Source organism: Ranitomeya variabilis, chromosome 4 (genome assembly GCF_051348905.1).
Source record: "Ranitomeya variabilis isolate aRanVar5 chromosome 4, aRanVar5.hap1, whole genome shotgun sequence".
Lineage (NCBI taxonomy): Eukaryota > Metazoa > Chordata > Amphibia > Anura > Dendrobatidae > Ranitomeya > Ranitomeya variabilis.
In genome coordinates, this window is record NC_135235.1 from 183,590,056 (window position 1) to 183,610,501 (window position 20,446).

Sequence of the window (20,446 nt, forward strand, 5' to 3'; positions counted from 1 at the left end):
ACCTTGAGGGGTGCAGTTTTTAGAATGGTGTCACACTTGAGTATTTTCTATCATATAGACCCCTCAAAATGACTTCAAATGAGATGTGGTCCCTAAAAAAAATGGTGTTGTAAAAATGAGAAATTGCTGGTCAACTTTTAACCCTTATAACTCCGTCACAAAAAAAAATTTTGGTTCCAAAATTGTACTGATGTAAAGTAGACATGTGGGAAATGTTACTTATTAAGTATTTTGCGTGACATATGTCTGTGATTTAAGGGCACAAAAATTCAAAGTTGGAAAATTGCAAAATTTTCAAAATTTTCGCCAAATTTCCATTTTTTTCACAAATAAACGCAAGTTATATCGAATAAATTTTACCTTTAACATGAAGTACAATACGTCACGAGAAAACAATGTCAGAATCGCCAAGATCCGTCAAAGCGTTCCAGAGTTATAGCCTCATAAAGGGACAGTGGTCAGAATTGTAAAAATTGGCCCGGTCATTAACGTGCAAACCACCCTTGGGGGTGAAGGGGTTAAATACCAAGTGCTGACAGCAGAGGCCTAAATTTGTAGATGGCACAGTATATTTGCAACACTGTAAGAAAGGCCTAATACAGGCCTACATCTCAACACACCTGTTGCAGCAACCAGTAAAGACAAATTGATTGACTGATTGATTGATTGATTGATTGCATATTGAATGCAATACAATGCTTGACATACATAGGTGAAAGCAAGGCCAGGCAAGGCACACAAAATGTTGCAAATGGTCAAGTGAAATCAAGCAAAATGCTACATTTGGCATCTGAAAAGTGCTTCGCTGACACTGAAAAGTATTCGCTTAAAGGGTTAAAAGACAACTTGGGCTGATTTCAATTCAACCTGTTTTTGGAAACCGGATCAGATAGGGGACGTATCAGATATTAAACTGATAAGAACAGATTCTACACTACATCTTGAGCAGCAGCGACGACGACGACGGATGCAAAAGGCCGAGAAGCCATAACCAGAAATGGTTTGCCACTTCTGACGCACCTAGGCCTAAAACTGACACCCGTTGTGGAGACAGAGCAAAAAGAGTGCCGCAGGGAAGACATTTCCAGAAACTCTGGGATGCATTCTCAATGCTCGTTCTGCTGTGTATGTGTGTGTGTTCAAGATGTGCACAATGTGTTTTGAATCTGCATAACTCCGCCTACTTTGACCACACCCTCCATCCCCATTGTGACAGCACATGAATGTTCCGTGCTAACATTCTATCTACTGCAGGCAGCGCACCTGGTTGGTCAAAAGCATTAGACTACTCACACAGGTGTAGATGGACAAGACAAGCAGATTCGAGATCAGCACAGACACCAGTTTTCCTTTTTTTTCAAATACATATAATACACCACATTTAAAAGTCAGTGGTCCACAAGAGGGAGCCAATGTTTTCCAAAAGAATTCCTGCGGTCACAAATGCGGTATTATTGTATGGCAGAACTACTCATTGGATACTTCAATTTAAATACCAAGTGCTGACAGCAGAGGCCTAATTTTGTAGATGGCACAGTATATTTGCAACACTGTAAGAAAGGCCTAATACAGGCCTACATCTCAACACACCTGTTGCAGCAACCAGTAAAGACAAATTGATTGACTGATTGATTGATTGATTGCATATTGAATGCAATACAATGCTTGACATACATAGGTGAAAGCAAGGCCAGGCAAGGCACACAAAATGTTGCAAATGGTCAAGTGAAATCAAGCAAAATGCTACATTTGGCATCTGAAAAGTGCTTCGCTGACACTGAAAAGTATTCGCATAAAGGGTTAAAAGACAACTTGGGCTGATTTCAATTCAACCTGTTTTTGGAAACCGGATCAGATAGGGGACGTATCAGATATTAAACTGATAAGAACAGATTCTACACTACATCTTGAGCAGCAGCGACGACGACGACGGATGCAAAAGGCCAAGAAGCCATAACCAGAAATGGTTTGCCACTTCTGACGCACCTAGGCCTAAAACTGACACCCATTGTGGAGACAGAGCAAAAAGAGTGCCGCAGGGAAGACATTTCCAGAAACTCTGGGATGCATTCTCAATGCTCGATCTGCTGTGTATGTGTGTGTGTTCAAGCTGTGCACAACGTGTTTTGAATCTGCATAACTCCGCCTACTTTGACCACACCCTCCATCCCCATTGTGACAGCACATGAATGTTCCATGCTAACATTCTATCTACTGCAGGCAGCGCACCTGGTTGGTCAAAAGCATTAGACTACTCACACAGGTGTAGATGGACAAGACAAGCAGATTCGAGATCAGCACAGACACCAGTTTTCCTTTTTTTTCAAATACATATAATACACCACATTTCAAAGTCGGTGGTCCACAAGAGGGACCCAATGTTTTCCAAAAGAATTCCTGCGGTCACAAATGCGGTATTGTATGGCAGAACTACTCATTGGATACTTCAATTTAAATACCAAGTGCTGACAGCAGAGGCCTAATTTTGTAGATGGCACAGTATATTTGCAACACTGTAAGAAAGGCCTAATACAGGCCTACATCTCAACACACCTGTTGCAGCAACCAGTAAAGACAAATTGATTGACTGATTGATTGATTGCATATTGAATGCAATACAATGCTTGACATACATAGGTGAAAGCAAGGCCAGGCAAGGCACACAAAATGTTGCAAATGGTCAAGTGAAATCAAGCAAAATGCTACATTTGGCATCTGAAAAGTGCTTCGCTGACACTGAAAAGTATTCGCATAAAGGGTTAAAAGACAACTTGGGCTGATTTCAATTCAACCTGTTTTTGGAAACCGGATCAGATAGGGGACGTATCAGATATTAAACTGATAAGAACAGATTCTACACTACATCTTGAGCAGCAGCGACGACGACGACGGATGCAAAAGGCCAAGAAGCCATAACCAGAAATGGTTTGCCACTTCTGACGCACCTAGGCCTAAAACTGACACCCATTGTGGAGACAGAGCAAAAAGAGTGCCGCAGGGAAGACATTTCCAGAAACTCTGGGATGCATTCTCAATGCTCGTTCTGCTGTGTATGTGTGTGTGTTCAAGCTGTGCACAACGTGTTTTGAATCTGCATAACTCCGCCTACTTTGACCACACCCTCCATCCCCATTGTGACAGCACATGAATGTTCCGTGCTAACATTCTATCTACTGCAGGCAGCGCACCTGGTTGGTCAAAAGCATTAGACTACTCACACAGGTGTAGATGGACAAGACAAGCAGATTCGAGATCAGCACAGACACCAGTTTTCCTTTTTTTTCAAATACTTATAATACACCACATTTAAAAGTCAGTGGTCCACAAGAGGGACCCAATGTTTTCCAAAAGAATTCCTGCGGTCACAAATGCGGTATTGTATGGCAGAACTACTCATTGGATACTTCAATTTAAATACCAAGTGCTGACAGCAGAGGCCTAATTTTGTAGATGGCACAGTATATTTGCAACACTGTAAGAAAGGCCTAATACAGGCCTACATCTCAACACACCTGTTGCAGCAACCAGTAAAGACAAATTGATTGACTGATTGATTGATTGCATATTGAATGCAATACAATGCTTGACATACATAGGTGAAAGCAAGGCCAGGCAAGGCACACAAAATGTTGCAAATGGTCAAGTGAAATCAAGCAAAATGCTACATTTGGCATCTGAAAAGTGCTTCGCTGACACTGAAAAGTATTCGCATAAAGGGTTAAAAGACAACTTGGGCTGATTTCAATTCAACCTGTTTTTGGAAACCGGATCAGAAAGGGGACGTATCAGATATTAAACTGATAAGAACAGATTCTACACTACATCTTGAGCAGCAGCGACGACGACGGATGCAAAAGGCCGAGAAGCCATAACCAGAAATGGTTTGCCACTTCTGACGCACCTAGGCCTAAAACTGACACCCATTGTGGAGACAGAGCAAAAAGAGTGCCGCAGGGAAGACATTTCCAGAAACTCTGGGATGCATTCTCAATGCTCGTTCTGCTGTGTATGTGTGTGTGTTCAAGATGTGCACAATGTGTTTTGAATCTGCATAACTCCGCCTACTTTGACCACACCCTCCATCCCCATTGTGACAGCACATGAATGTTCCGTGCTAACATTCTATCTACTGCAGGCAGCGCACCTGGTTGGTCAAAAGCATTAGACTACTCACACAGGTGTAGATGGACAAGACAAGCAGATTCGAGATCAGCACAGACACCAGTTTTCCTTTTTTTTCAAATACATATAATACACCACATTTAAAAGTCAGTGGTCCACAAGAGGGAGCCAATGTTTTCCAAAAGAATTCCTGCGGTCACAAATGCGGTATTATTGTATGGCAGAACTACTCATTGGATACTTCAATTTAAATACCAAGTGCTGACAGCAGAGGCCTAATTTTGTAGATGGCACAGTATATTTGCAACACTGTAAGAAAGGCCTAATACAGGCCTACATCTCAACACACCTGTTGCAGCAACCAGTAAAGACAAATTGATTGACTGATTGATTGATTGCATATTGAATGCAATACAATGCTTGACATACATAGGTGAAAGCAAGGACAGGCAAGGCACACAAAATGTTGCAAACAGTCAAGTGAAATCAAGCAAAATGCTACATTTGGCATCTGAAAAGTATTCGCATAAAGGGTTAAAAGACAACTTGGGCTGATTTCAATTCAACCTGTTTTTGGAAACCGGATCAGATAGGGGACGTATCAGATATTAAACTGATAAGAACAGATTCTACACTACATCTTGAGCAGCAGCAGCAGCAGCGACGACGACGGATGCAAAAGGCCGAGAAGCCATAACCAGAAATGGTTTGCCACTTCTGACGCACCTAGGCCTAAAACTGACACCCATTGTGGAGACAGAGCAAAAAGAGTGCCGCAGGGAAGACATTTCCAGAAACTCTGGGATGCATTCTCAATGCTCGTTCTGCTGTGTATGTGTGTGTGTTCAAGCTGTGCACAACGTGTTTTGAATCTGCATAACTCCGCCTACTTTGACCACACCCTCCATCCCCATTGTGACAGCACATGAATGTTCCGTGCTAACATTCTATCTACTGCAGGCAGCGCACCTGGTTGGTCAAAAGCATTAGACTACTCACACAGGTGTAGATGGACAAGACAAGCAGATTCGAGATCAGCACAGACACCAGTTTTCCTTTTTTTTCAAATACATATAATACACCACATTTAAAAGTCGGTGGTCCACAAGAGGGAGCCAATGTTTTCCAAAAGAATTCCTGCGGTCACAAATGCGGTATTGTATGGCAGAACTACTCATTGGATACTTCAATTTAAATACCAAGTGCTGACAGCAGAGGCCTAAATTTGTAGATGGCACAGTATATTTGCAACACTGTAAGAAAGGCCTAATACAGGCCTACATCTCAACACACCTGTTGCAGCAACCAGTAAAGACAAATTGATTGACTGATTGATTGATTGATTGATTGCATATTGAATGCAATACAATGCTTGACATACATAGGTGAAAGCAAGGCCAGGCAAGGCACACAAAATGTTGCAAATGGTCAAGTGAAGTCAAGCAAAATGCTACATTTGGCATCTGAAAAGTGCTTAGGCTACGTTCACATTTGCGTTGTGCGCCGCAGCGTCGGCGCCGCAGCGCACAACGCAAACAAAAACGCAGCAAAACGCATGCACAACGCTGCGTTTTGCGCCGCATGCGTCGTTTTTTTCATTGAATTTGGACGCAGCAAAAATGCAACTTGCTGCGTCCTCTGCGCCCCGACGCGGGCGCCGCAGCGATGCATGCGGCGCAAAACGCAAGTGCGCCGCATGTCCATGCGCCCCCATGTTAAATATAGGGGCGCATGACGCATGCGGCGCCGCTGCGGCGCCCGACGCTGCGGCGCTGACCGCAAATGTGAACGTAGCTTTAGCTGACACTGAAAAGTATTCGCATAAAGGGTTAAAAGACAACTTGGGCTGATTTCAATTCAACCTGTTTTTGAAAACCGGATCAGATAGGGGACGTATCAGATATTAAACTGATAAGAACAGATTCTACACTACATCTTGAGCAGCAGCGACAACGACGGATGCAAAAGGCCGAGAAGCCATAACCAGAAATGGTTTGCCACTTCTGACGCACCTAGGCCTAAAACTGACACCCATTGTGGAGACAGAGCAAAAAGAGTGCCGCAGGGAAGACATTTCCAGAAACTCTGGGATGCATTCTCAATGCTCGTTCTGCTGTGTATGTGTGTGTGTTCAAGCTGTGCACAACGTGTTTTGAATCTGCATAACTCCGCCTACTTTGACCACACCCTCCATCCCCATTGTGACAGCACATGAATGTTCCGTGCTAACATTCTATCTACTGCAGGCAGCGCACCTGGTTGGTCAAAAGCATTAGACTACTCACACAGGTGTAGATGGACAAGACAAGCAGATTCGAGATCAGCACAGACACCAGTTTTCCTTTTTTTTCAAATACATATAATACACCACATTTCAAAGTCGGTGGTCCACAAGTGGGACCCAATGTTTTCCAAAAGAATTCCTGCGGTCACAAATGCGGTATTGTATGGCAGAACTACTCATTGGATACTTCAATTTAAATACCAAGTGCTGACAGCAGAGGCCTAATTTTGTAGATGGCACAGTATATTTGCAACACTGTAAGAAAGGCCTAATACAGGCCTACATCTCAGCACACCTGTTGCAGCAACCAGTAAAGACAAATTGATTGACTGATTGATTGCATATTGAATGCAATACAATGCTTGACATACATAGGTGAAAGCAAGGCCAGGCAAGGCACACAAAATGTTGCAAATGGTCAAGTGAAATCAAGCAAAATGCTACATTTGGCATCTGAAAAGTGCTTTGCTGACACTGAAAAGTATTCGCATAAAGGGTTAAAAGACAACTTGGGCTGATTTCAATTCAACCTGTTTTTGGAAACCGGATCAGATAGGGGACGTATCAGATATTAAACTGATAAGAACACATTCTACACTACATCTTGAGCAGCAGCGACGACGACGGATGCAAAAGGCCGAGAAGCCATAACCAGAAATGGTTTGCCACTTCTGACGCACCTAGGCCTAAAACTGACACTCATTGTGGAGACAGAGCAAAAAGAGTGCCGCAGGGAAGACATTTCCAGAAACTCTGGGATGCATTCTCAATGCACGTTCTGCTGCGTGTGTGTGTGTGTGTTCAAGCTGTGCACAACGCGTTTTGAATCTGCATAACTCCGCCTACTTTCACCACACCCTCCATCCCCATTGTGACTGCACATGAATGTTCCGTGCTAAGATTCTATCTACTGCAGGCAGCGCACCTGGTTGGTCAAAAGCATTAGACTACTCACACACACAGGTGTAGATGGACAAGACAAGCAGATTCGAGATCAGCACAGACACCAGTTTTCCTTTTTTTTCAAATACATATAATACACCACATTTAAAAGTCGGTGGTCCACAAGAGGGACCCAATGTTTTCCAAAAGAATTCGTGCAGTCACAAATGCGGTATTGTATGGCAGAACTACTCATTGGATACTTCAATTTAAATACCAAGTGCTGACAGCAGGGGCCTAATTTTGTAGATTGCACAGTATATTTGCAACACTGTAAGGCTACGTTCACATTTGCGTTGTGCGCCGCAGCGTCGGCGCCGCAACGCACAACGCAAATAAAAACGCAGCAAAACGCATGCACAACGCTGCGTTTTGCGCCGCATGCGTCGTTTTTTTCATTGAATTTGGACGCAGCAAAAATGCAACTTGCTGCGTCCTCTGCGCACCGACGCGGGCGCCGCAGCGACGCATGCGGCGCAAAACGCAAGTGCGCCGCATGTCCATGCGCCCCCATGTTAAATATAGGGGCGCATGACGCATGCGGCGCCGCTGCGGCGCCCGACGCTGCGGCGAGGACCGCAAATGTGAACGTAGCATAAGAAAGGCCTAATACAGGCCTACATCTCGACACACCTGTTGCAGCAACCAGTAAAGACAAATTGATTGACTGATTGATTGCATATTGAATGCAATACAATGCTTGACATACATAGGTGAAAGCAAGGCCAGGCAAGGCACACAAAATGTTGCAAATGGTCAAGTGAAATCAAGCACAATGCTACATTTGGCATCTGAAATGTGCTTCGCTGACACTGAAAAGTATTCACATAAAGGGTTAAAAGACAACTTAGGCTGATTTCAATTCAACCTGTTTTTGGAAACCGGATCAGATTGGGAATGTATCAGATATTAAACTGATGAGAACAGATACTACACTACATCTTGAGCAGCGACGACAGATGCAGAAGGCCGAGAAGCCATAACCAGAAAAGGTTTGCCACTTCTGACGCACCTAGGCCTAAAACTGACACTCATTGTGGAGACAGAGCAAAAAGAGTGCCGCAGGGAAGACATTTCCAGAAACTCTGGGATGCATTCTCAATGCACGTTCTGCTGCGTGTGTGTGTGTGTGTTCAAGCTGTGCACAACGCGTTTTGAATCTGCATAACTCCGCCTACTTTGACCACACACTCCATCCCCATTGTGACTGCACATGAATGTTCCGTGCTAAGATTCTATCTACTGCAGGCAGCGCACCTGGTTGGTCAAAAGCATTAGAATACTCACACAGGTGTAGATGGACAAGACAAGCAAATTCGAGGTCAGCACAGACACCAGTTTTCCTTTTTCTTCAAATACATATAATACACCACATTTACAAGTCGGTGGTCCACCAGAGGGACCCAATGTTTTCCAAAAGAATTCATGCGGTCGCAAATGCGGTATTGTATGGCAGAACTACTCATTGGATACTTCAATTTAAATACCAAGTGCTGACAGCAGGGGCCTAATTTTGTAGATGGCACAGTATACTTGCAACACTGTAAGAAAGGCCTAATACAGGCCTACATCTCAACACACCTGTTGCAGCAACCAGTAAAGACAAATTGATTGACTGATTGATTGCATATTGAATGCAATACAATGCTTGACATCAGTGGCGTAACTACAAAGTTATGGGCCCCGGTGCGAACTTCCAAATGGGGCCCCCCCCGCCATAAAATTCAATGTAACCCCCATAGAATACAATGCAGCCCCCCTCATAGTATAATGCAGCCCCTCCATACAGGGGCAGTGAGAAAGACACGAGCAAATGGTGACTAGGGGGCAGGGGAGAGGGCACAAGTGGGCAAGGAAGACAGGCACAAGGGGACACATGGGGGCTAGGAGGCAGGGGAGAAGGTTGCAAGGGGACTAGTGGGCAAGGGAGACTGACACAAGGGGACAATGGAGACTGACACAAGGGGCACATGGGGACAAGTGGGCAAGGGAGACTGACACACAGGGCACATGGGGACTAGTGGACAAGGGAGACTGGCACACGGGGACACACGGGGACAAGGGACAAGCACAAGGGGACAAGGGAGACAGGCACAAGGGGACACACAGGGACTAGTGGGCAAGAGACTGACACAAGGGATACAAGCACAAGGGGACACACAGGGACAAGTGGGAAAGGGAGACTGACACACAGGGACTAGTGGGCGAAGGAGACTGACACAAGCACGAGGGGACAAAGGAGACTGACACAAACACAAGGGGACATAGGAGACAGGCACATGGGGACACACAGGGACTAATGGGCAAGGGAGACTGGCACATGGGGACACAAGCATAAGGGAGACAGGCTCAAGGGGACACACGGCCCCCTGACCCGCCAGAGCCGCTTGCAGCTGTGACCGTGGTAGTTACGCCGCTGCCTCACACACACACATACTACAGATATCACACACACACTACAGATATCACACACACACACACACACACATCATACTACAGATATCACACACACACACACACACATCAGTTATCACACACACACTACAGATATCACACATACACACATACTACAGATATCACACACACACTACAGATATCACACACACATCATATTACAGATATCACACACATACTACAGTTATCACACACACACTACAGATATCAAACACACACTACAGATATCACACACACACACACACACAGACATACTACAGATATCACACACATACTACAGTTATCACACACACACTACAGATATCACACACACACATACTACAGATATCACACACACACACACACACCAGAGATACCAGCTCATATACACAACTCACATTCTCCTCTCTGGTACAGGGGTGGCTGATGTAAACCGGCTGCAGCTCCTCAGCTTCTCCTGACTAAAGCGGCTCTGTCCCGCACCTCCCCCCTGCTCTCGCCTTCTGTCCCGGGGTTATTTTGGCTTTCTCTTAAATACGATCTCATTCAGAGGTACATGAGATGTATGAGGGGGAAAAAACAGATTGAGAAGCTGTCTCATCGTGATGACTGGAGCTGCTTCCTGTCTCTCACGTGCCCCGGCTGCCCCCTTCCCCTAGATACGCCTCGGACTGTTGCTGTGCAGGAGGAATCCCCTGCACTGCAATATGGTGTTGGGTGCCAGCACAGCCCGCACAGTGGTCTATCCAGCACAGCCCGCACAGTGGTCTATCCAGCACAGCCCGCACAGTGGTCTATCCAGCACAGCCCGCACAGTGGTCTATACAGCACAGCCCGCATCTCTCGCCCCCCCCGAGAATGCCCCCACAGTCCAGTAAAAAAACAAAAAAACACTCTCCTTACCTTTCCTCTTGCCAGCGTTGCTTCCTGCTCCGATCTCAGGCTCGGCTGCAGTCTGCCCGGGACACAGCAGGTGCGCGATGATATGACGTCATCGCGCACCTGCAGTGTCAGAGGCAGAGCGGGGAATGATGGGAGAGGGAGCGTCTGTAGACACTCTCTCCTCCGTCATTGCATTTAACTGTACCGGCGTCATAGACGCCGGTATAGTTGAATGCGACGGCGGGGGGGGGTGAGTCGGTGGCGGGGGGAGGCGGATCGAGCAGCCCATGACTGGCACCGGCTCTTCTGGCATTTGCCAGAAGTGCCCGATGGCCAGTCCAGCCCTGCTCTGACCTGCCGGCCCCTGACCTGCCGGGCCCGGTCGCAGTGGCGACCGCTGCAACCGCGGTAGTTACGCCCCTGTCCATACTGTACAATGGCAACACATAGTGCTCTATACTGTACAATGGCCACACATGATGCTCCATACTGTACAATTGGCCACACATGATATTGCCTACAGTATAATGGCCACACATAGTTACTCCTACACACGAGGCTGAGCTCCGTACACATTGCACATGCGGCTCCCCTCCGTACACCTCGTACACACCCGGCTCCGCTCCGTACACCTTGCACACACGGCTCCGCTCCGTATACCTCGTACACACACGGCTACGCTCCGTACACCTCGTACACACACGGCTACGCTCCGTACACCTCGTACACACACGGCTCCGCTCCGTATACCTCATACACACGGCTCCGCTCCGTACACCTCGTACACACACGGCTCCGCTCCGTACACCTCGTACACACACGGCTCCGCTCCGTACACCTTGCACACACGGCTCCGCTCCGTATACCTCGTACACACATGGCTCCGCTCCGTACACCTCGTACACACACGGCTCCGCTCCGCACACCTTGCACACACGGCTCCGCTCCGTATACCTCGTACACACATGGCTCCGCTCCGTACACCTCGTACACACACGGCTCCGCTCCGTACACCTTGCACACACGGCTCCGCTCCGTATACCTCGTACACACATGGCTCCGCTCCGTACACCTCGTACACACACGGCTCCACTCCGTACACCTTGCACACACGGCTCCGCTCCGTACACCTTGCACACACGGCTCCGCTCCGTATACCTCGTACACACATGGCTCCGCTCCGTACACCTTGCACCGTACTCCGTGTACGGAGCGGAGCCGTGTGTATGAGGTATACGGAGCGGAGCCGTGTGTGCAAGGTGTACGGAGCGGAGCCGTGTGTGTACGAGGTGTACGGAGCGTAGCCGTGTGTGTACGAGGTGTACGGAGCGTAGCCGTGTGTGTACGAGGTGTACGGAGCGTAGCCGTGTGTGTACGAGGTGTACGGAGCGTAGCCGTGTGTGTACGAGGTGTACGGAGCGTAGCCGTGTGTGTACGAGGTGTACGGAGCGTAGCCGTGTGTGTACGAGGTGTACGGAGCGTAGCCGTGTGTGTACGAGGTGTACGGAGCGGAGCTGTGTGTGTACGAGGTGTACGGATCGGAGCCATGTGTGTACGAGGTATACGGAGCGGAGCCGTGTGTGCAAGGTGTACGGAGCGGAGCCGTGTGTGTACGAGGTGTACGGAGCGTAGCCGTGTGTGTACGAGGTGTACGGAGCGGAGCCGTGTGTGTACGAGGTGTACAGAGCGTAGCCGTGTGTGTACGAGGTGTACGGAGCGTAGCCGTGTGTGTACGAGGTGTACGGATCGGAGCCATGTGTGTACGAGGTATACGGAGCGGAGCCGTGTGTGCAAGGTGTACGGAGCGGAGCCGGGTGTGTACGAGGTGTACGGAGGGGAGCCGCATGTGCAATGTGTACGGAGCTCAGCCGCGTGTGTAGGAGTAACTATGTGTGGCCATTATACTGTAGGCAATATCATGTGTGGCCAATTGTACAGTATGGAGCATCATGTGTGGCCATTGTACAGTATAGAGCACTATGTGTGGCCATTGTACAGTATGGACAGGGGCGTAACTACCGCGGTTGCAGCGGTCGCCACTGCGACCGGGCCCGGCAGGTCGGGCCCGGGGCCGGAAGGTCAGAGCAGGGCCGGACTGGCCATCGGGCACTTCTGGCAAATGCCAGAAGAGCCGGTGCCAGTCATGGGCTGCTCGATCCGCCTCCCCCCGCCACCAACTCACCCCCCCCCCGCCGTCGCATTCAACTATACCGGCGTCTATGATCTCCGTACACCTCGTACACACACGGCTCCGCTCCGTACACCTTGCACACACGGCTCCGCTCCGTATACCTCATACACACATGGCTCCGCTCCGTACACCTCGTACACACACTGCTCCGCTCCGTACACCTCGTACACACACTGCTCCGCTCCGTACACCTCGTACACACACGGCTCCGCTCCGTACACCTCGTACACACACGGCTCCGCTCCGTACACCTCGTACACACATGGCTCCGCTCCGTACACCTCGTACACACACGGCTCCGCTCCGTACACCTTGCACACACGGCTCCGCTCCGTATACCTCGTACACACATGGCTCCGCTCCGTACACCTCGTACACACACGGCTCCACTCCGTACACCTTGCACACACGGCTCCGCTCCGTACACCTTGCACACACGGCTCCGCTCCGTATACCTCGTACACACATGGCTCCGCTCCGTACACCTTGCACCGTACTCCGTGTACGGAGCGGAGCCGTGTGTATGAGGTATACGGAGCGTAGCCGTGTGTGTACGAGGTGTACGGAGCGTAGCCGTGTGTGTACGAGGTGTACGGAGCGTAGCCGTGTGTGTACGAGGTGTACGGAGCGTAGCCGTGTGTGTACGAGGTGTACGGAGCGTAGCCGTGTGTGTACGAGGTGTACGGAGCGTAGCCGTGTGTGTACGAGGTGTACGGAGCGTAGCCGTGTGTGTACGAGGTGTACGGAGCGTAGCCGTGTGTGTACGAGGTGTACGGAGCGTAGCCGTGTGTGTACGAGGTGTACGGAGCGTAGCCGTGTGTGTACGAGGTGTACGGAGCGGAGCTGTGTGTGTACGAGGTGTACGGATCGGAGCCATGTGTGTACGAGGTATACGGAGCGGAGCCGTGTGTGCAAGGTGTACGGAGCGGAGCCGTGTGTGTACGAGGTGTACGGAGGGTAGCCGTGTGTGTACGAGGTGTACGGAGCGTAGCCGTGTGTGTACGAGGTGTACAGAGCGTAGCCGTGTGTGTACGAGGTGTACGGAGCGTAGCCGTGTGTGTACGAGGTGTACGGATCGGAGCCATGTGTGTACGAGGTATACGGAGCGGAGCCGTGTGTGCAAGGTGTACGGAGCGGAGCCGGGTGTGTACGAGGTGTACGGAGGGGAGCCGCATGTGCAATGTGTACGGAGCTCAGCCGCGTGTGTAGGAGTAACTATGTGTGGCCATTATACTGTAGGCAATATCATGTGTGGCCAATTGTACAGTATGGAGCATCATGTGTGGCCATTGTACAGTATAGAGCACTATGTGTGGCCATTGTACAGTATGGACAGGGGCGTAACTACCGCGGTTGCAGCGGTCGCCACTGCGACCGGGCCCGGCAGGTCGGGCCCGGGGCCGGCAGGTCAGAGCAGGGCCGGACTGGCCATCGGGCACTTCTGGCAAATGCCAGAAGAGCCGGTGCCAGTCATGGGCTGCTCGATCCGCCTCCCCCCGCCACCAACTCACCCCCCCCCGCCGTCGCATTCAACTATACCGGCGTCTATGATCTCCGTACACCTCGTACACACACGGCTCCGCTCCGTACACCTTGCACACACGGCTCCGCTCCGTATACCTCATACACACATGGCTCCGCTCCGTACACCTCGTACACACACTGCTCCGCTCCGTACACCTCGTACACACACTGCTCCGCTCCGTACACCTCGTACACACACGGCTCCGCTCCGTACACCTCGTACACACACGGCTCCGCTCCGTACACCTTGTACACACACGGCTCCGCTCCGTACACCTTGCACACATGGCTCCGCTCCGTATACCTCGTACACACATGGCTCCGCTCCGTACACCTCGTACACACATGGCTCCGCTCCGTACACCTTGCACACACGGCTCCGCTCCGTATACCTCGTACACACATGGCTCCGATCCGTACAGCTCGTACACACACGGCTCCGCTCCGTACACCTTGCACACACGGCTCCGCTCCGTATACCTCGTACACACATGGCTCCGCTTCGTACACCTCGTACACACCCGGCTCCGCTTCGTACACCTCATACACACCCGGCTCCACCTTGTACACCTCATACACACCCAGCTCCGCCTTGTACACCTCATACACACACGGCTCCGCTCCGTACACCTCATACACACCCAGCTCCGCCTTGTACACCTCATACACACACGGCTCCGCTCCGTACACCTCATACACACCCAGCTCTGCCTTGTACACCTCATACACACCCAGCTCTGCCTTGTACACCTCATACACACCCGGCTCCGCCTTGTACACCTCATACACACACGGCTCCGCTCCGTACACCTCATACACACCCGGCTCCGCCTTGTACACCTCATACACACACTGCTCCGCTCTGTACACCTCATACACCCACGGCTCCGCTCCGTACACCTCATACACACACTGCTCCGCTCTGTACACCTCATACACACACTGCTCCGCTCTGTACACCTCATACACACCCAGCTCCGCCTTGTACACCTCATACACACACGGCTCCGCTCCGTACACCTCATACACACCCAGCTCTGCCTTGTACACCTCATACACACCCAGCTCTGCCTTGTACACCTCATACACACCCGGCTCCGCCTTGTACACCTCATACACACACGGCTCCGCTCCGTACACCTCATACACACCCGGCTCCGCCTTGTACACCTCATACACACACTGCTCCGCTCTGTACACCTCATACACCCACGGCTCCGCTCCGTACACCTCATACACACACTGCTCCGCTCTGTACACCTCATACACACACTGCTCCGCTCTGTACACCTCATACACACCCAGCTCCGCCTTGTACACCTCATACACACACGGCTCCGCTCCGTACACCTCATACACACCCAGCTCTGCCTTGTACACCTCATACACACCCAGCTCTGCCTTGTACACCTCATACACACCCGGCTCCGCCTTGTACACCTCATACACACACGGCTCCGCTCCGTACACCTCATACACACCCGGCTCCGCCTTGTACACCTCATACACACACTGCTCCGCTCTGTACACCTCATACACCCACGGCTCCGCTCCGTACACCTCATACACACACTGCTCCGCTCTGTACACCTCATACACACACGGCTCCGCTCCGTACACCTCATACACACACGGCTCCGCTCCGTACACCTCATACACACCCAGCTCCGCCTTGTACACCTCATACACACACGGCTCCGCTCCGTACACCTCATACACACACGGCTCCGCTCTGTACACCTCATACACACACGGCTCCGCTCCGTACACCTCATACACACACTGCTCCGCTCTGTACACCTCATACACACACGGCTCCGCTCCGTACACCTCATACACACCCGGCTCCGCCTTGTACACCTCATACACACACGGCTCCGCTCCGTACACCTCATACACACACGGCTCCGCTCTGTACACCTCATACACCCACGGCTCCGCTCCGTACACCTCATACACACACTGCTCCGCTCTGTACACCTCATACACACACGGCTCCGCTCCGTACACCTCATACACACACGGCTCCGCTCCGTACACCTCATACACACGGCTCCACTCTGTACACCTCATACACACACGGCTCCGCTCCGTACACCTCATACACACACGGCTCCGCTCCGTACACCTCATACACACCCGGCTCCGCCTTGTACACCTCATACACACACGGCTCCGCTCCGTACACCTCATACACACACTGCTCCGCTCTGTACACCTCATACACACACTGCTCCGCTCTGTACACCTCATACACACACGGCTCCGCTCCGTACACCTCATACACACACGGCTCCGCTCTGTACACCTCATACACACACGGCTCCGCTCCGTACACCTCATACACACACGGCTCCGCTCTGTACACCTCATACACACACTGCTCTGCTACATCCACACAAACCCCTCCTGACCTCACACAAAAGCTTACCCTCCTCCAGCATGATGACAACCAGCACTGCACTACTGTCCTGCACTACACGGAAGCCCTTGATCATGTGACTCCGACTCCTCCCCTCCTGTGACCTCATCCTAGGTCCTGTGCGCACAGAGCAGCTGCAGCCATAGTTGTGGTGTGCGGCTCTCTGCGGTGGAGGGGCTCTGCTGCGGGACAAGTGCAGTCCCACCCGTGATCGCGCATGCACTGAGAGAGTGCACGCGCACCAGGGCCTGTAAAGAAGGTTTATAAAGGGCCGGCGGCCCATTTTGTAGCTCAGAGTTCTTAGGGGCCCCTAAGCACTGCGGGCCCCGTCGCAATTGCGACCCCTGCGACCGCGGTAGTTACGCCCCTGCTTGACATACATAGGTGAAAGCAAGGCCAGGCAAGGCACACAAAATGTTGCAAATGGTCAAGTGAAATCAAGCACAATGCTACATTTGGCATCTGAAAAGTGCTTCGCTGACACTGAAAAGTATTCACATAAAGGGTTAAAAGACAACTTGGGCTGATTTCAATTCAACCTGTTTTTGGAAACCGGATCAGATTGGGGACGTATCAGATATTAAACTGATAAGAACAGATACTACACTACATCTTGAGCAGCAGCGGCGGCGACGTCGACGGATGCAAAAACCCGAGAAACGATAACCAGAAATGGTTTGCCACTTCTGACACACCTAGGCCTAAAACTGACACCCATTGTGGAGACAGAGCAAAAAGAGTGCCGCAGGGAAGACATTTCCAGAAACTCTGTGATGCATTCTCAATGCACGTTCTGCTGCGTGTGTGTGTGTGTGTTCAAGCTGTGCACAACGCGTTTTGAATCTGCATAACTCCGCCTACTTTGACCACACCCTCCATCCCCATTGTGACTGCACATGAATGTTCCGTGCTAAGATTCTATCTACTGCAGGCTGTGCACCTGGTTGGTCAAAAGCATTAGAATACTCACACAGGTGTAGATGGACAAGACAAGCAGATTCGAGATCAGCACAGACACCAGTTTTCCTTTTTCTTCAAATACATATAATACACCACATTTAAAAGTCGGTGGTCCACAAGAGGGACCCAATGTTTTCCAAAAGAATTAATGCGGTTGCAAATGCGGTATTGTATGGCAGAACTACTCATTGGATACTTCAATTTAAATACCAAGTGCTGACAGCAGGGGCCTAATTTTGTAGATGGCACAGTATACTTGCAATACTGTAAGAAAGGCCTAATACAGGCCTACATCTCAACACACGTGTTGCAGCAACCAGTAAAGACAAATTGATTGACTGATTGATTGATTGCATATTGAATGCAATACAATGCTTGACATACATAGGTGAAAGCAAGGCCAGGCAAGGCACACAAAATGTTGCAAATGGTCAAGTGAAATCAAGCACAATGCTACATTTGGCATCTGAAATGTGCTTCGCTGACACTGAAAAGTATTCACATAAAGGGTTAAAAGACAACTTGGGCTGATTTCAATTCAACCTGTTTTTGGAAACCGGATCAGATAGGGGACGTATCAGATATTAAACTGATAAGAACAGATACTACACTACATCTTGAGCAGCAGCGGCGGCAACGACGGATACAAAAGCCCGAGAAACCAGATTTAAAAGTCGGTGGTCCACAAGAGGGACCCAATGTTTTCCAAAAGAATTCAATTTAAATACCAAGTGCTGACAGCAGAGGCCTAATTTTGTAGATGGCACAGTATACTTGCAACACTGTAAGAAAGGCCTAATACAGGCCTACATCTCAACACACCTGTTGCAGCAACCAGTAGAGACAAATTGATTGAGTGATTGATTGATTGATTGTATATTGAATGCAATACAATGCTTGACATACATAGGTGAAAGCAAGGCCAGGCAAGGCACACAAAATGTTCCTCGTGAACTGGAGCCTGGTAAAAGTTCCCACGCTCGAGGTCATATGAGGACATCCAGCAGAGGGCGCATCACCACGAATGAAGGTAACTACAGGTCACCCTGCATTTCATTCATTCGCCGGGGTTTACAGGCACGAGCACAGCTGCATTATAGCAGAGCTCCTGCCTGTAAAATATTTTAACCCCTTCAGATGAATTTACATCGTGGGATGTTACAGATCTATGGAGGGTATGTATATTGTTGGTTTTTTATTTTTAATTTGTTACAGAACGATGGTCTTCAGGTGGATTGAGAGAGCAATAAAATATTACAACAACCTGTGTGTTTATTTCATTAAAATACTTTGCAATATTGTGTGTGTTTTTTTTAACCATTTAATACAATTGGATTAATAATGGATAGGTGTCATAACTGACGCCTCTCCATTATTAATCTGGCTTAATGTCACCTTACAATAGCAAGGTGACATTAACTCTTCATTACCCCATATCCCACCGCTACACGGGAGTGGGAAGAGAGTGACCAAGTGCCAGAGTAGGCGCATCTTCCAGATGTTCCTTTTCTGGGGTGGCTGGGGGCAGATGTTTTTAGCCAGGGGGGGCCAATAACCGTGAACCCTCTCCAGGCTATTAATATCTGCCCTCAGTCACTGGCTTTACCACTCTGGCGGAGAAAATTGCGCGGGAGCCCACGCCAATTTTTTCCGCGATTTAACCCTTAAATTTAATAGCTACAGCGCCGAAATTTTGCACATACACACTACTAATATTAGTAGTGTGGAATATGCAAAAAAAAAGGGGGATATGACATGGTTTACTGTATGTAAACCATGTCTCATATCATGTCGGGTTTAGGCAGGAGAAATGAAAAGCCGGCAATTGAATTACCGGCTTTTCACATATATCGCGCTGAAGTAAATATAAAAATATATAGATTTCCCAATGACTTGCATTGGGTTTCGTGTTTCGGCCGATCTCCCGACCCTGACTTTTCAAGAAGATCGGCCGATTTCACTCGACTCGACTTTTGAGAAAGTCGGGTTTCGCGAAACCCGACTCGACCTCAAAAAAGGAAAAGTCGCTCAACCCTAGTATTGACAAGAGGAAGATGAGAGAAACCAGACCCAACAATGCAGACGAGATGAAGGCTGCTATCAAAGCAACCTGGGCTTCCATAACACCTCAGCAGTGCCACAGGCTGATCGCCTCCATGCCACGCCACATTGATGCAGTAATTGATGCAAAAGGAGCCCCGACCAAGTATTGAGTGCATTTACTGAATATACATTTCAGTAGGCCAACATTTCAGATTTTCAAATATTTTTTCCAAGCTGGTGTTATAAAGTATTCTAGTTTTCTGACATAATGACTTTTGGGTTTTCATTGCCTGCAAGCCATAATCATCATAATCATCAACATTAAAATAATTGAAATAGATCAGTCTGTTTGTAGTGACTTTTACTCCTAATCCTAGATATCACTGAATTACTGTAAATATTCCAGTTGCAAATCTTCATTCATTACATAGTAGAATGAGTTGAGAAGAGTAAAAGATAAACATGATCAATGTAAATCAAAATTAATATCCCTTGGAGGTCTGAATTTGGAATGATACTCAAAATCAAAATGGAAAATCAAATTACAGGCTGACCCAGCTTCAGTGGAAATGCCTCAAGACAAAGAAATTATGCTCAATAGTGTGTGTGGCCGCCAAGTGCCTGTATGACCTCCCTATAATGC

The 20,446-nt window shown here is 49.1% G+C and overlaps 4 non-coding genes and 5 pseudogenes across 4 annotated transcripts; all 9 read right to left on the minus strand.

Moving 5' to 3' along the window:
• Positions 1-758: 758 nt before the first annotated feature.
• On the minus strand, positions 759-989 carry LOC143770811 (U2 spliceosomal RNA; annotated as a pseudogene).
• Positions 990-1,759: 770 nt separating this feature from the next.
• LOC143770816 (U2 spliceosomal RNA) lies at positions 1,760-1,955 on the minus strand. Its single transcript, XR_013214741.1, has one exon. It is a non-coding gene; the product is annotated as a U2 spliceosomal RNA (small nuclear RNA).
• A 763-nt stretch (positions 1,956-2,718) lies between these two features.
• LOC143770817 (U2 spliceosomal RNA) lies at positions 2,719-2,914 on the minus strand. The gene has a single exon (XR_013214742.1). It is a non-coding gene; the product is annotated as a U2 spliceosomal RNA (small nuclear RNA).
• Positions 2,915-3,677: 763 nt separating this feature from the next.
• On the minus strand, positions 3,678-3,870 carry LOC143770809 (U2 spliceosomal RNA). The gene has a single exon (XR_013214739.1). It is a non-coding gene; the product is annotated as a U2 spliceosomal RNA (small nuclear RNA).
• Positions 3,871-4,650: 780 nt separating this feature from the next.
• Positions 4,651-4,817, minus strand: LOC143770830 (U2 spliceosomal RNA; annotated as a pseudogene).
• Positions 4,818-5,912: 1,095 nt separating this feature from the next.
• LOC143770800 (U2 spliceosomal RNA) lies at positions 5,913-6,103 on the minus strand. The gene has a single exon (XR_013214737.1). It is a non-coding gene; the product is annotated as a U2 spliceosomal RNA (small nuclear RNA).
• Positions 6,104-8,098: 1,995 nt separating this feature from the next.
• Positions 8,099-8,329, minus strand: LOC143770804 (U2 spliceosomal RNA; annotated as a pseudogene).
• An 8,971-nt stretch (positions 8,330-17,300) lies between these two features.
• LOC143770801 (U2 spliceosomal RNA) lies at positions 17,301-17,464 on the minus strand (annotated as a pseudogene).
• A 721-nt stretch (positions 17,465-18,185) lies between these two features.
• LOC143770802 (U2 spliceosomal RNA) lies at positions 18,186-18,425 on the minus strand (annotated as a pseudogene).
• Between the last annotated feature and the right edge of the window lie 2,021 nt (positions 18,426-20,446).